Here is a 15,602-nt window from a genome sequence, read left to right on the forward strand (position 1 = left end):
ATCTTTGTTTTCAGCCACAAGACTATTATACTTAAAGTCATGTACTGAAGGGCAGACTTTTATTTGCTTCTTGATTCGAGACAGCTAGTCAATCAAATAATTATGCCCCACTGTGTTTATATAGAGCTCTCTATCCAAGGTGTTTTTTGTTTTCTTTTTAATAAATATTGTCTCATTTAATCGTTTCACCATGTATCTCAATGATAGTACTAATATTCTCATTTTATAAAAGAAACTGATTTTCTGAGAAATTAGATGAAATTATTTGTTTAGTTTATTATATAGATGACTAGACCCCTCACTTCTTGCTGCCTGGTATGAATTTGTTTCAATGTTTTCTTCTCTCTTGAATGAATCTATAAGTAAGATAAATATTTGATAGCTTAGATTGCTGTTTCTTAAAAAGATACAGAATCCTATATAAGAATATGACTTAGTTCCAGGGAAATGAAAAAAAAAACCTGGAAATAATGTACATACACTTGGTAAAACCAAATTTCTCCAGGCCATTTTAGCCTGTGGGTGCAGTTTAAGTCATATTTATGTTATCACTACAGTTCCTCTAGCTTCAAGCTCATAGTTGTTAAAATTATATATATATATATATATATATATATATATATATATATATATATATGATTCCTATCACAATTCCCCACTAGTATTGCTGGTATGCTCCACATTGATCATGAATCTGTCAAGGTTTCTACTTACACGGTTTTCTAGGCACAAATCTTTCTCTGGCCCTTTGGGCATCAGTTCAGGCGTTAATTGCTCTATTGTCCTCCTTTATTCAGAGTCCCACTAATGCTTCCAGCTTTCATTTTTCCCTTCCAATTCCAACACAGCATGGCAGTCTCTTGAAAAGGGAAAACAAGAGTTTATCCTGCTCTCTTTTGATGTTCTTGCAGTAGGGTTTCTAAGGTGCCAAAATAAAAGCTTTTTCTGTGTACTTAGCTAGTCCTTTTTCTCTTCAGGGCTTGTACAGGCCATCAGCTGGTCAGACTGCAATATATTACTGTGTTCACCACCTCATTGCACATGAGTCCACCATGCTTCTAGTGCCCAGGCCTTGTAGGTGAGATAGTTGATAGAAGTTCTTATTTCTCTGTTGATTAATTTCTCCTGGGGCCCATTCTAGTTTTTCTTGAAATGGTTCTGTTATCTCACTTGAATCTAATAGTCATAACATGTAAATCCTAATAGCAAATATGAATAAGAATTAACTTTCTATCCTCTCATCAGAGCTAACTAAAAATTACCTTTCCACCACCTCTGAACTGAATGAGCCTCAGTTGAATTACAAATTAGCGAATATAAAAAGATATTATTTTGGGAGAAATATTATTCATCATGCTCCTTGCTCAGAAAATGATGGTTAAGCCCTGGCTGGCATGGCTCCAATGGGTTGGAGCACAGTCCCAGTATCATATAGCAGCAGGTGTCAGGTTTGATTTCCAGTCAGGACACCCCCCCAAATTGTGGGTTCAATCCCAGGTAGGGATGCACTCAGGAGGCAACCAATCAATGCCTCTTTCTCTCTCCTTCTTCCTCTCTCTAAAATCAATATTTTTAAAAGTGGTTAATGGCTAGGCCATGGTACCTGGGCATATGGTTAAATACTATTCTAGGTGCTTCTTTGAGGGTGTTTTTGGATGAGATTTACATTTAAATTGTTGTACTTTGAGTAAAGCATATTGCTTGATTTAATGTGTGTGGGTCTGATTTAATCAGTGGAAGGTGTGAATAAAACAAAAAGACTTACTTCCCCCAACAGGGGCAATTCTACATAAGACAGCCTTCAGGTCTTGAACTGCAACACTGACTGTCTTCTGTTTACTCGGTCTCTAGCTGGATGGCCTTTGGTCTTGATCTGGAACATTGGCTCTTCTCTGGGTCTTCAGCCAGCTGGCCCATCTTGCAGACTTTTAACTTGCCAGCTGCTATAATTATGTGAGTCAATTTCTTAAACATCCGCCTCTCTCTTTCTCTATACAGACACAGACACACATCTTATCAGTTATGTTTCTCTGCAGGACCCCATCTGACACATATGACTCAGAAAATATGTAGCTAATTAAATATATTTACATTTAAATTACATTTAATTATGTTTACATTTAAAAATTCATATTGAAATATAGGTACTTAATACGTTATTAGGATACAACCTTTAAAAAGAAACACATGATAAATATTATCTTGTGATCTTTCAATCATAATAGTAGTTACACTCCGATATGCATCCCACTGATCCCAGTTTCTGAATGGTATTCATATATTTGTGTAGTTTTTTCAAAATTGTAGCAGGGTAGGTGTATATGACCCATAGAACTCAGAAAAAGCAATAGTATGCTACTTCTGTCTTACAATGAACCTTACATCTTGATGGCTTTCTGTGTCTCCCTCAGATTATTTTCTCTGAGAGTTGTAAGCAGACCTTTAGGGATACCCATGTGGTAAGGAACTAAGGCCTCTGTCTAATAGACAGTATTGAACTTAGGATTCCTATCAACAGCAATGATAGAAAGCTTGGTGGTATACCCTTTAGCCCCATTCAAGGCTTCAGATGATTGCATCTTAGGTGAAATTCTTGGTTGCAATTTCATGAGAATCCCTAAGCCAGAAACATCCAGTTCAGTTATTTCTGGATTATTGACCCTCTAAAAATTTGTGTGATAATAAATACTTTGGCTTTAAGCTGCTGAGTTTGTAGGTAAGTTTTTACACAATAATAGATAACTAACAGGTTTTACTATAAGCTCTGTGTTGTTATAACAAATACATAAAAATGTGAGTGACTTTGGAAAATGAGAAGTGGACAGAAGCTGGTAGGATTTTGAACAGACCATTATTGGAAACTAATGTCTCATGGCCTTTGAAAAGGCTGCCAGCGATGGCCTACAGGAGGCATGCATGTTTTTACTGGACACTAGTAGATATCCTTATTAGGCAGTGGCAACACTGATGCTTTCTAGTATGGATGGTTCTCTACTTAGGATTTTTTACACTTTATGATGGTGTGAAAGGGATATGCATTCAGTAGAAACCATACTTTTGATTTTTTTTTCCCCCAGGCTAGCAATATGTGGTATGGTACTTTCTCATGATCCATGTGATCATAAAGGCAAACAACTGATCACTCTACACCATACTTTGTTGCCAGCATTTTTTGGATATTATGTTTTGTATTTTCATATTCCATTATGTCTTCCAAAAGTTTCATCTATTTCTCGTGCTTCTGGTGAGAAAAAGAGGGAGACAATTACTCTTGAGATAAAACTTAACATAATTGCCCATCGGTAGTGTTCTAAGTACATTTAAGGTAATTGGGCTAGGCTCTATTGTTGGTAGGTTAGGCGTATTAAATGCATTTTTGACATCATATGCTTATAGTATTGTAACTTGAGAAGCATCTGTAAAGCATAAAGTAGACAGTGACCTATGGAACTGTGTAGTTTAGAAAAGGAGAGCTGCAGCCTGAGTGTTGAAGATGCTGCCTGATATGTTCTTGAACTTATAATAAAATGCAAGAAGAAAATAATAAGCCAAAGAAAGTATCTGGATAAATTTCAGAACTGCTGTGGCGCAATGTCCTCCTGTTTTCCCTTTTTGAATGGGAGTGTCTATAAAAGTTCTCCTATGCTTGTGTTGATTGTGTGTTTGTGTGGATGGGGGAAGATCACAGGATACCAGAATAAGAGGATCTGGATTCAAGGAGCTTGTCTTAGAAAATTACACACAGACTTGCCCACATCTAGACCTCATTAGATGATGAAATTCTAAATATCATACTGTGAAGCTGGAATGGAATGAGGCTCCAGGGTCCTTGGGAGAGGGTGAGAGTATTTTGCATGAAGGACAGATATGAATTATTGGTGGAGAAGGCAGACAGTCTCTAAGTAGCCCTCATGTCCTGGAATTCAGACTCTATCATAGTCCTTTCCATATTGCAATAGGGTTTCACTCTGTGACAAAAATATTAAACATAACGGAGTGCACTTGAAAATTGGTCATCAAGTCTTGGTCAAGCTTCCAGCAGACTTTAGACTAAACTTTGACTGTAACCTTCTGAGAAACTCTGAGTCAGAACCATTCAGTTAAACCACTCTCTGATTTCTGATCACCAGGAACTGTATGATAATATAAATGTTTCTTGTTTCAAGCTGCCAAGTTTTGGAATAATTTGCTATACAGCAAAAAATAACTAATACAATAATCCAAGTGCTTATTGATATCTTACCAGCTCCCTTACTTATATAAGGACCTGTAAAAGAAAATGATGAAGCACAATATAGTATCTGATCTCTATATCAGTCAGGACTCATGCTGAACAAATAAATCACTATAGGAATTATTAACTGGAAGAGTTCTAATAGAGGGAAATAGATGCTTAGAAAAACTTTGGAAAGCTTCAAGTGAATGGTTAAGGCAGGGCCTTTAGGAGCAACTGATTTTGAAAACATTACTGATTGCAGGAGTTCAAAAACACACCCTTATAGCTGAATGAGGCAGATGGGGTAAAAACAAAACAAACAACAATAAAAATTACCACCATAGCTACTGCTGCTGTTATGAATGCATGTGTGTCTAGTATGCTGGAGAATGGACACAAGGATATTATTGCAGAAAAACAGCACCATGCCTACAACATTGCTTATCAGCATAATCAATAAGGTGTAAGAAAATGGCTCTGCCTCAATCCCAACCTTTCATGTCTTCTCAAAGTAAATTTAGCTAGTGGAAATGGATTCTCTTCTAGAAATGTAGGGGCCAGGAAGTCTAGGAATATTTTTAGCTTCCTAATTTCTTCAACTTGAAAGGAGATAGAATAGAGGTTGAGAAAGCTAATTCTCACTCTTCACCATAGTGTATATTTACAAGGGATTTACAAGCTTAATAGGATGACAAGATTAACATAATGTGACAAGACTAGAGATGGGGCATGTGCTAAAAGGCGTGTTACAGCTTAAATTCAATAGAAGATCAGAGAAAAAGGAGATTAGTGTAGGATGGAGAATTCAGAGAAGTTTCATGGAAGATTTAGCTTCCATTTGGGGCTTAAAATGAAGGTAGACATTGAACAAATATAGAGAAAGTAAGAGTATTTATTGCAGGTGGACAGCAATAGTAAAGACCTAGATTAATGCAGGTGACAGCAGGCAGTTACCCTGACTCTTGTAAAGAATAAGCAATGGAAGGTAGTAAAAATAATAATTCCTTAAAATATAAAGGAATTTAAAAATTGAAGTAAAAGTTCAAATATATTGAATGTGGACACACATGTACTAAATATCTAAACCCACCTTTATATAATTATGTATAATTGTGGATGTTATTGTCACTCAGTAAATCTGCTCTTTGTCAGATGATGATGGATCTAGACTGAACTACAAAAATATACATGCCCACAGATATTTCTATATTTCCTTCCCTCCAACCCTGGTCATATTTGTGTAGTCACTGTGACAGTCTTCAGCCTTGTTTTGATTCCATTATTACAAAAATAAGCTTTTTCAGAAACCCCTCACTATTCCCACTTTCTATCCTGTTGAAGGGCTATTTTTGTGCTCATAATTTCCTAGCTATTGCCTGTGTCCTGTTTCTCAATGGACACTTTTTTCTTACATAAAACTGTCTAGTTTTGATTACTGTTCATATCTAAAAATTGCCTGCTACTATGACTTCTCAATTAGATTGTCATCCATTTTGAATCACTAAAATTAACAATAATTATCACTTATTGAGCATGTGTTATAGAGGTACTAGAAGACTTTCAAATTTTTTTTTTCAAATTCAAATGATTTTTCTCCACTTCATACATGAAGGAACAAATGAGGTTTATGTATTTATTTATTTAATTAAATCCTCACCAAGGAGGTATATATATAATTTAGAGAGGGAGAAACATCAATGTGAGAGAGAAAAACATTGATCAGTTTCCCCCCATATGTGCCACAGCCAGGAATTGAACCCACAACCTAGGTATGTGCCCTGCCTAGGAATCAAACCTGCAACCTTCTGGTGTACAGAACAATGCTCCACCAACTAAGCCACCCATCTAGGACTGAGATTTATTTAATTTGAGAGCCTTTCCACTATATCACAAATATCAAAACATAAAATATTTCCTTTATATTATAGTATCTCTGATATCACAGTCTATAAAGTGTTACTGTTGTTCATTATTTCATTTAATCCTCAAAATAAGCCTGAGTGATGAGAAAGTTAGAGAATTACTCTTCCTTTCTTATTTTTAAAATATATTTTTATTGATTTCAGAGAGGAAGGAAGAGGGAGGAAGAGATATAAACATCAATGATGAGAGAGAATCATTGAATGGCTGCCTCCTGCATGCCCCCACTGGGGATTGAGCCTGTAACCTGGGCATGTACCCTTGATCAGAATGGAACCTGGGACCCTTCAGTATACAGGCCAAAGCTCTATCCAAGAGTCCCCTAAACCAGCTAGGGGACTCTTCCCTTCTTATAGACTAGAGGCCCGGTGCATGAAATTCGTGCACTGGGAGGTGTGTCCTCATGCCAACCTGCACCCTCTCCAATCTGGGACTCCTGTGGGATCGGGCCTAAACCAGCAGTTGGACATCCCTCTCACAATCTGGGACTGCTGGCTCCCAACCACTCGCCTGCCTGCCTGCCTGATTGCCCCTAACCTTTTCAGCCTGCCAGTCTGATCACCTCATAACAACTCCCCTGCCAGCCTGATCAACGCCTAACTGCTCCCCTGCCAGCCCAATTACCCCCAAATTCCCTCCCCTGCTGGCCTGGTTGCCCCCAACTGCCCTCCCCTGCAGGCCTGGTCTCCCCTAACTGTCCTCCCCTGCCAGTCTTGTCACCCCTAACTGCCCTCCCCTGCTGGCCATCTTCTGGTGGCCATCTTGTGCCCACATGGGGGCAGCCATCTTGTGCGAGGGTGTAATAGTCAATTTGCATATTACCTCTTTATTACATAGGATTACAGAAACAGTGAATTTTTAAGTCTTTTGCTCTAGCAAGTTGAGTGTCCAATAACCACTATTATATATTCTTCAAGTCTTGGATGAAGGAAAACTTTCTTCACTATATACTAGATAGACACATACACTCATATCTGATAGATGACAAATAGATAGGTTCACTTAAGGTTTTGAAGCTATATATACTCTGTTATAGTATAAACTAATAAAATATAGTTATGATAAACCTTTTATATACATACTAGAGACCCAATGCACAAAATTCATGCAAGTGGCTTGGCCCTCACAGTGCCGGCTGCCTCATGGCCCCACTCCCCTCCCTCGCCCACTGGTCATTCCAGAGTGTAGTCCTGGAAAGTCAGAAGGTCATCCTGGAAAGTTTTTCTGGAAGGTCGTTCTGCTGTCCAGTCTAATTAACATATTAGCTCTTTATTATATAGGATATGTATATATATATTTAATTCCATCTTTTTTTTTTTTAATCTTCACATGAGGATACTTTTTCCATTGCTTTTCAGAGAGAGTGGAAGGGAGGAAAGAAGGGGGAGAGAGACAGACACACACACACACACACATTGGTTGCCTCTCACATGTGCCACAATCAGGGTTAGGGAGTGAACCCCAAAGCCGAGGTATGTGCCCTTGACAGAGAATCAAATCCACAACACTTCAGGTGTACAGGCTGATGCTCTAACCATTGGGAAACACCAGCCTGGACTATTCAATTCCATCTTGATTCAGTTATTCATTATCCCCACCTGTACCTGAATGAAACATATCACATTTTGGACAAAGAAAAAAAAAATTAAATATCAATCATATTTCTGAGCCTAATTAATCTCTAATGTCTTTTGCTAACTGATTACTTTCAATAGCAGAAGTGTCAAAAGGACATTGTTGATTTTTCTTTTGTCTTTTTTTCTGTTCAGCTCCTTATTGCTACAGACTTCAGAAAGGTGTGCTTCAGCCTACTCATACATGTATGTTTACATTATGTTGGAAGATGAGTTTTCTATTGATGTTCACTATATATGTAGATGGTTGTTTTTGAAAGTGTTAATGGATGAGGTAACCTCAGAAAATAAAGTTTAACCTCCATTTTTAAAAACTGGAATATTAGTTATTTGTCAGGATCTGAGAAAGAATTATAACTTCAGAATGACCTTTAATTCTCAAATTCCATCTTTCATCAATTAGACTCCACAACCAGCCTCCTTTTTCCAATCAAGAAACAAAAATTTATGTCTATGCAGCATCAAAAATTCCTTGGTTATAATCAAGAGGAACATAAAGGTGAACATTTTCATTAGTGCATGTCATGAACATTGTAGAAAAAAGAATTATAATACACCCCAGTCCAATCCATCTTCCCTGAGAAGCCATTTAAAGGAAAAAAAAAAAAATAACCTCTTTGGTGGTTTAGTTACTCTAACTCCTTGAAATAAGTTTTAAAGCTGCATAGGAAAGTTTTCAAGGAAGGATGCTTCATCTCACCTGGAGCTATGTGGGAAAAAAAAATCCCTAAGTTAGAAACTAATGACTTTACAATCAGGAATAATAATGCTTTTTATTCTAAAATTAGTATTATTGATTTAAATACAAGAGATAGAGGTAAATATTAAGCCTTTAGAAAGAGAGGCTTAATATTTTTATACATTTAATACATTTTTCCAAGTTTTTAGTCAATCATAGTCATTAAAGAACAAATAATTAAAGATAATGCATCATTTGTCTAGGCTTTATTAAACATTTTAGAATTACATCACACTTATATGAAAATTCAAATATTTTTCTTTCATATCACAGGGAATAAATTTTGTAATTAAACCCTAAAAATGTTTAGGGGAAAAATCAGTTGTTGCCTGTATAGTATATTATTAATTCTGTAAAGACACAGAATTACTTTCTAAAATAATAGACTTATTAATAGATATACAAGTTATTATCATGTATATCATGTATTATAATGTATATGACATTTTCAAGTTGTCAACCTCCAAACTAAGCATGTTGAAGAAAATCAGATTTTCTTAACTTGTGAACTAACTTAATATAAATCTAACTGTGCATGGTGCAAAGCATTCCAGATCACTATTTGCTTATGCATATTGATATCTATAATTCTTATTACACTAAAATAATTTACAAAAGCTGACAAATAATATGTTTTAGAGCTCAATGTTTTGTAGAATAATACAAGTTATTGATCAACTTTGTGTTAGACATTTCACACATTTTGCATTATCTCATTTAATCCTCATAACCAAACAAATGACCTTATTTGATAAGCATTGCTTTCCCTGCTTGTAGTTGGTGGAACTGAACTCAAGATTACATAGCTGGAATTAGGCTGGGCTGCTAGTTATACCCTGTTTTGCTAATTCACAGTCTTTGCATATCTAACTCAAGATCTTCATATCTTTCTGAACCCACTCCTTTTATAGTGTCTCTTACTATTGTTTGGTGACCTGCCTTTATACATTTGACTTGTTTTGATCATTGGAATTTCAGAAATAACAGAACTTGATTTTTTGTGCCTCTATCTTTGTTCATGAAAAGATGATATAGATAGATAGATAGATGATAGATAGATTGATAGATAAAAAATGGACTAAAAACCAGATAAGCTTATCCTAGACCAGTGGTCCGCAAACTGCAGCTGGCGAGCCACATGTAGCTCTTCAGCCCCTTGAGTGTGGCTCTTCCACAAAATACCACGTGCGGGCGCGCACGTACAGTGCTATTGAAACTTCATGGCCCATGCGCACAAGTCGGTATTTTGTGGAAGAGCCACACTCAAGGGGCCAAAGAGCCGCATGTGGCTCACAAGCTGCAGTTTTCTGACCACTGTCCTAGACCAACTATGTCAGTTGTTTACAGATGTGTAAGCTGAAAGGGTAAACAATTGTTTTGAGTGGTAAAGTGGTTTGTTATACTATAGTGTATAACCTATACAAAAGTGTATGCTCTTTCTTTTCATTTTGTAGATGAAAAATAAAACACAATATCTGATAGGATAAACTTACAGAAGTGTTGAAGTGTCTTTGCTAACCTTGGGTAAAAAAGTTTAACACTAATGTTATGAGGCAAGAGGGGAAGGACCAAGATGGTGACATAGGAGGCTTCTAATCTTCCAACTTTTATAAACATTATACAGCTACACTTGGAGAAATTTTCTCTGAAACAAATCCAAAACTAGCTGAGTGACTTCTATATATCAGGAGAATGAGAAAAATACCCAGATCAAAACAAGAAGGAAAGGCTGAGATACATTTTCACCATAACTGCCCCCCACTCCCAACACAGTGTCATGCAATCAGAAGGAAACCTCCAAATTCACAGCTTCTCCTTAAGAAGCAAATGATTTGGACTGTACATATAGCACCTAACTTTGAACACTCTTACCTGGCTGGTGTGGTTCAGCATGTGAGTACTGACCTATGAACCAGTAAGTAATGGTTTGATTTCTGGTCGGGGCTGCAGGCTCGATCCCCAGTAGGTGGCCTGCAGGAGGAATCCAACTGATGATTTTTCTCTCTCATTGGTGCTTCTATCTCTCTATCCTTCTCCCTTTCTCTCTCTCTAAAAATAAATAAATTTTTAAAAGGCTATCTTTCAAGGAATAAACCCCCCAAACATAACTCTGAAAGCTAATGGTTGTATTTATGAGACTCACAGGACTATAGCAAATAAAGAAGTGGTTCTTATTACCCCTCAACATATATACACATGGGCTTAGTGAAAAGGGAGCAGACAAAAATGTACATCTCACAGTTTTATTTTGGAAAGGACTTAAATACATAATTTTTAAGCTGTTGCCTATATCTAGCTACTGACTGAGATCCTTTAATTTGGGACACTGATGGGTTTGGGAACATACAATTATTGGGAAGCACTAAGAGCTAAAACAGTAGCTCAGATAATTACAAAGGTTTGGGAGACAATGAGGAGCTCAGGTCAGGCTAACAGACAAAGTTCAAAAGTTCATATCTTAAATAAGACAAGTCTGTCACGATAAAAGCTGGCTCTTTTATCTAATGTGCAGAAAGCAACATAGAAAATCAAGGAAAATTAAAACACAAGGGAATGTGTTACAAACAATAGAAAAATATAAAGCTCCAGAAACTAATCTTAATGAAATAGAGATTCATGATTTACCTGATAGGAAGTTCAAAATAACAGTCATAAAGGTGCTTACTGAGGTCAGTAGCACAAAGAAGTAACAAAGTGAAAATTTCAACAAAGAGAGAAAATGTAAAAAAGTATCAAGCAGAAATAAGAGATTAAGAATGCAATAACTAAAAAATTCAATAAAGGGGTTTAATATCACACTAGATCAAGCAGAAGAAAGGATTAGCAAACTGGAAGACAAAGGGGTGGGATTCATCAAATCAGAGGAGCAAAAAAGGAAAAAAAAAGAGTGAAGATAGCTTAAGGAAGGTTTACGACAGTATCAAATCATCCCATATGTACATTATAGGGATCCCAGAAAGAGAAAAAAAGGCAGAATAATTATTCAATGAAATAATGGCCTGAAATTTTCCTAACTTGCAGAAATAAACATACATCCAGATCTAAAGAAACAATTCCAGCAAAGATAAATCTAAAGAGACCTACATTGGAAAACATATTATAATTAAGTTGTAATATCTTGACAGTAAAGAGAAAATCTTAAAAGCATGGAGAAAAAAACAACTTTTTACTTAGAAGAGAATGCCCATAAGATAATCAGCAGATTTTTCAACAGAAGCTTTTTGGGATAAAAGGAATGATATATTCAAAGTGCTGAAAGAAAAAAAGATCTGACAAGCAACTTACTCTCTAAGTTGTCCTTCAGAATTGAAGTTTTTCAGTCTAACAGAACCTGAAGGAATTCATCACCACTAGACTGGCCTTTCAAGAAAAGTTTTTTAAAAAGTTCTTCAAACTGAAATAAAAGGATGCTGATCCTATCTAACAATAGACAAACATGGTAATTGACCATACCTTTGCTACACCTCCCAATGGCTAATCAGCGTGATATGAAAATTAACTGCCAACAAAGATTGCAGCTAATTTGCATGTACCAGCTGGGAGTGAAGACTGAAGACACTGTAGAAGGAAGCCAAGCAAAGGAGCCGAGGTAGCGGAGATGGACAGGGTAGGATCCGCAGAGTTTGGCAGGGTGGGATCCACAGAGACGGGCGGGGTAGGAGCTGCATAGAAGGGTGAGGTAGGAGCTGTGGAGACAGGCAAGGTAGGAGCCACAGAGAAGGGTGAGGTAGGAGCCATGGAGATGGGAGCGAAGCTCTATTCTTGCAGTAATCCTCCTGCAATGGGCCTCTAGTTAATAACATAAAAACACATAAATGTATAAAGGTAAAGGGTAAATATATAGTTTAATTCAGAATAACATTGTGATGATAATGGGTAAATCACTAATAATTCTAGCATAAAGATCAAAAGACAAAAATATTAAAAATAATTGTAACTATAATAATTTTTTTACATATATACAATATAAAAGTATGTTAATTGTGACATCAAAAACATAAAATGTTGGGGGATATAAAAATGGAGTTTTTGTATGTGCTTAAAGTTGTTATTTTAGCTCAATATAAACTGTTATAATTTTGTTTTATATAAGCCTCACAGTAACCACAAAGCACAGACTAATGGTAGATACACAAAATATAAAGAGAAAAAATATCTAAGCATGCCACTACAGAAAAATTATCAAATTACAAAGGAAGAGAGCAAGAGAGAAAAAACAAAGGACTTACAAAGTAGTCAGAAAAGAATTAACAAAATTGCAATAGTAAATTTATATCCACCATCAACTACTTGAAATGGAAATGGAAAAAATATCCAGTTAAAATACAGAGTGGTTAAATGGATAAGAAAGCAAGAACCAATTATATACTGTGTATAAGACTCGCTTCAGCTTTAACAGCACACCTAGACTGAAAGTGATGGGATGGGAAAAGCTATTTCATACAAATGAAATTGATTAAAAAAAAAAAAAAAAGCAGGGAAACTATACTTATGTCAGACAAAAATGTACGTTAGGTAAAAATCTAAAAAGGGACAATTCATCAAGAGCTTATAATAATTGTAAATACTTATGAACCCAACATAGAAATACCTAAATATTCAAAGCAAATACAATACAATAATAGTATGGGACTTTGATATTCTACTTTGAAAAAATAGATAAATCAACCAGAGAGAAAATCAATATGGAAACATTAGACATAAACTACATGTTAGACCAAATGAACCTAGTATATAGATTATTCCATTCAACACAAGTAGAATATACATTTTTCTCAAAAGCACATGAAACATTCTCCATGATAGATATATGTTAGGCCAAAAATTAAATCTTATTAAATTTAAGATGATTGAAATCATATCACATAGCACAGAATCTTATATGACCACAATATTATAAAACAAAAAATCAATTATAAGAAGAAAACTGTAAAATCCATAAATATGTGGAGATTAACAATATACTCCTGAATACCCAATGAAAAAAAAAAAAAGTCTTGAGACAAATTAAAATGTAAACACAACACACCAAAACTAATGGGATACAAGGATGGACCTGGAGAGCATTATGCTAACAGAAATAAGCCAGTTGGAGAAAGATAAATATCACATGATCTCACTCATTTGCAGAATATAATGAACAATATAAACTGATGAACAAAAATAGATCCAGAAATGTAGAAGCTTCCAACAGACCGTCAAAACTCAGAGGGAAGGCAGGGGAGGGTAGGAGGGAGTGGGAGTAAGAGATCAACCAAAGAACTTATATATATGCATATAAGCATAACCATTGGACACAGACAGTTGGCAGGGGACATGAGGGCATGTGTTCCGGGGTGGGAGCAGCCTGGGAGAGGTCAATGGGGAAAAAAGGAAACATATGTAATACTTTAAACAATAAAGAATTTAAATTAAAAAAAAGAAAACCTGATAGGATAATGCTAAAACAATTCTAAGAGCAAAGTTTATAGTGATAAATATCTACAATAAGAAAAAAAAAGATTGAAATAAACAACCTAATTTTACACATCAACAACTAAAATAATAATTAAAAAAATCCAGTCTAAAGATAGCAGAAGAAAGGAAATAAGAGTCTATAAGTGAGTACTATAAAAAATTTTACAATCACAAACTGGAAAACCTAAAAAATAAAAAAAAAAAAGAGGATAAATTCCTAGACACATATTACCTATTAAGACAGAATCATCAAGACCAATTTCTATTACGAAGATTGAATAAGTAATCAAAAATCTCCTAGCAAAGAAAAGTCCAGGACCAGATGACCTCCTGGTGAATTCTACCAAATATTTAAAGAAGAATAAATGCCAATTAATCTCAAACACTTCTAAAAAATGGAGGAAGAGGGAACACTTTCTGAGAGGAAAGCCAGACAAGGACAATAAAAAAAAAGAAAATGACAAACCAACATCTCAGATTACAAAGATGCAAAAAACTTCAACAAAATATTAGCAAACAAAATCCAACATTACATTGAATAGATCACACATCATGATCAAATGAGATTTATCCATGGTATGAAAAGATGATTCAACATACACAAATCAATCAGTGTGCTAAATCACATTTAAAAAAATGAAGAATAAAAATAATAGAATTATTTTAATAGATATAGAACAAGGATTTGGCAAAATTCAATATATTTTAATGATTAAAAACTCCTCAACAAGAGGGGTATAGAAAGAATCTTTCTCAACATAATAAGTGCCACATATAACAAGCCTATTGCTAACATCATACTCATTATAGAAAAGCTAAATGCTTTTATCAAAGATCAGAAACAAGACAATAATTTCAATTCTTGCCATTTCTACTCAACATGGTACTAGAACTCATAGCGCAATTAGAAAGTAAAAAGAAGTAGAAGGCATCCAGATTGGAAAGGAAAAAGTTAAACAATCTGTATTTCTAGTTGGCATGATATTATACATAAAAACCTAAAGACTTCATCAAAAAACTAGATGAACTAAAAAATCAAATTCAGTAAAGTTGCAGAATACAAAATAAATATACAAAGCTAGTTGTGTTTCTATACACTAACAATGACCTATTAGAAAGAGAAATTAAGAAAACAATCCATGTACAATAGCATAAAAAATACTTAGGGATGCCAAAATGGTGGCCAAGTAAGTGGAACCTACAATGACATGCTCCGAGGACCAAATTGGAATTACAACTAAAATAGAGAAGAACTACCCTGAAAAATCAACTGAAGACTAGCTAGAGAGAACATTGATGACCAAGGACAGAAAGTGGAAACAACATAGAGACTAGTAGGAAGTGCAGAGGCATGAAAGGGCTGGCTGGGTTCCCACAGAGAGAACACCAAAATTGAGAAAGGGGCCCACATAATATCTGGCAGTGAAAAGCAGCAGGGTTGCTATCTGCCATCAAGAGATAGCTGGGAATGAAGGCACCCTCTTAAAGGTCCAAAGCCACTCACCTTGGGCTCCAGCAGAGGGAGGGCAGAGTGGACTGAAGCTGTGTGAAAAGTGTACAGGGTTGGAGGCTCTGAGGTTGGAGCTCAGAAGGAGTCATTCCCTCACACTGGAGAGGTCTTTCTCCCACTGCAGAA

General features: G+C 35.7%; 1 pseudogene; it reads right to left on the reverse strand.

The window, feature by feature from the left end:
* Positions 1-1,836: 1,836 nt before the first annotated feature.
* LOC139002568 (nuclear prelamin A recognition factor pseudogene) overlaps positions 1,837-15,602 on the reverse strand; it is a 37,939-nt pseudogene continuing 24,173 nt past the window's right edge.

This window comes from Myotis yumanensis, unplaced genomic scaffold (assembly GCF_028538775.1).
Source record: "Myotis yumanensis isolate MYYU_CA2020_CCGP unplaced genomic scaffold, mMyoYum1.0.hap1 SCAF_2, whole genome shotgun sequence".
In the NCBI taxonomy this organism is placed as follows: domain Eukaryota; kingdom Metazoa; phylum Chordata; class Mammalia; order Chiroptera; family Vespertilionidae; genus Myotis; species Myotis yumanensis.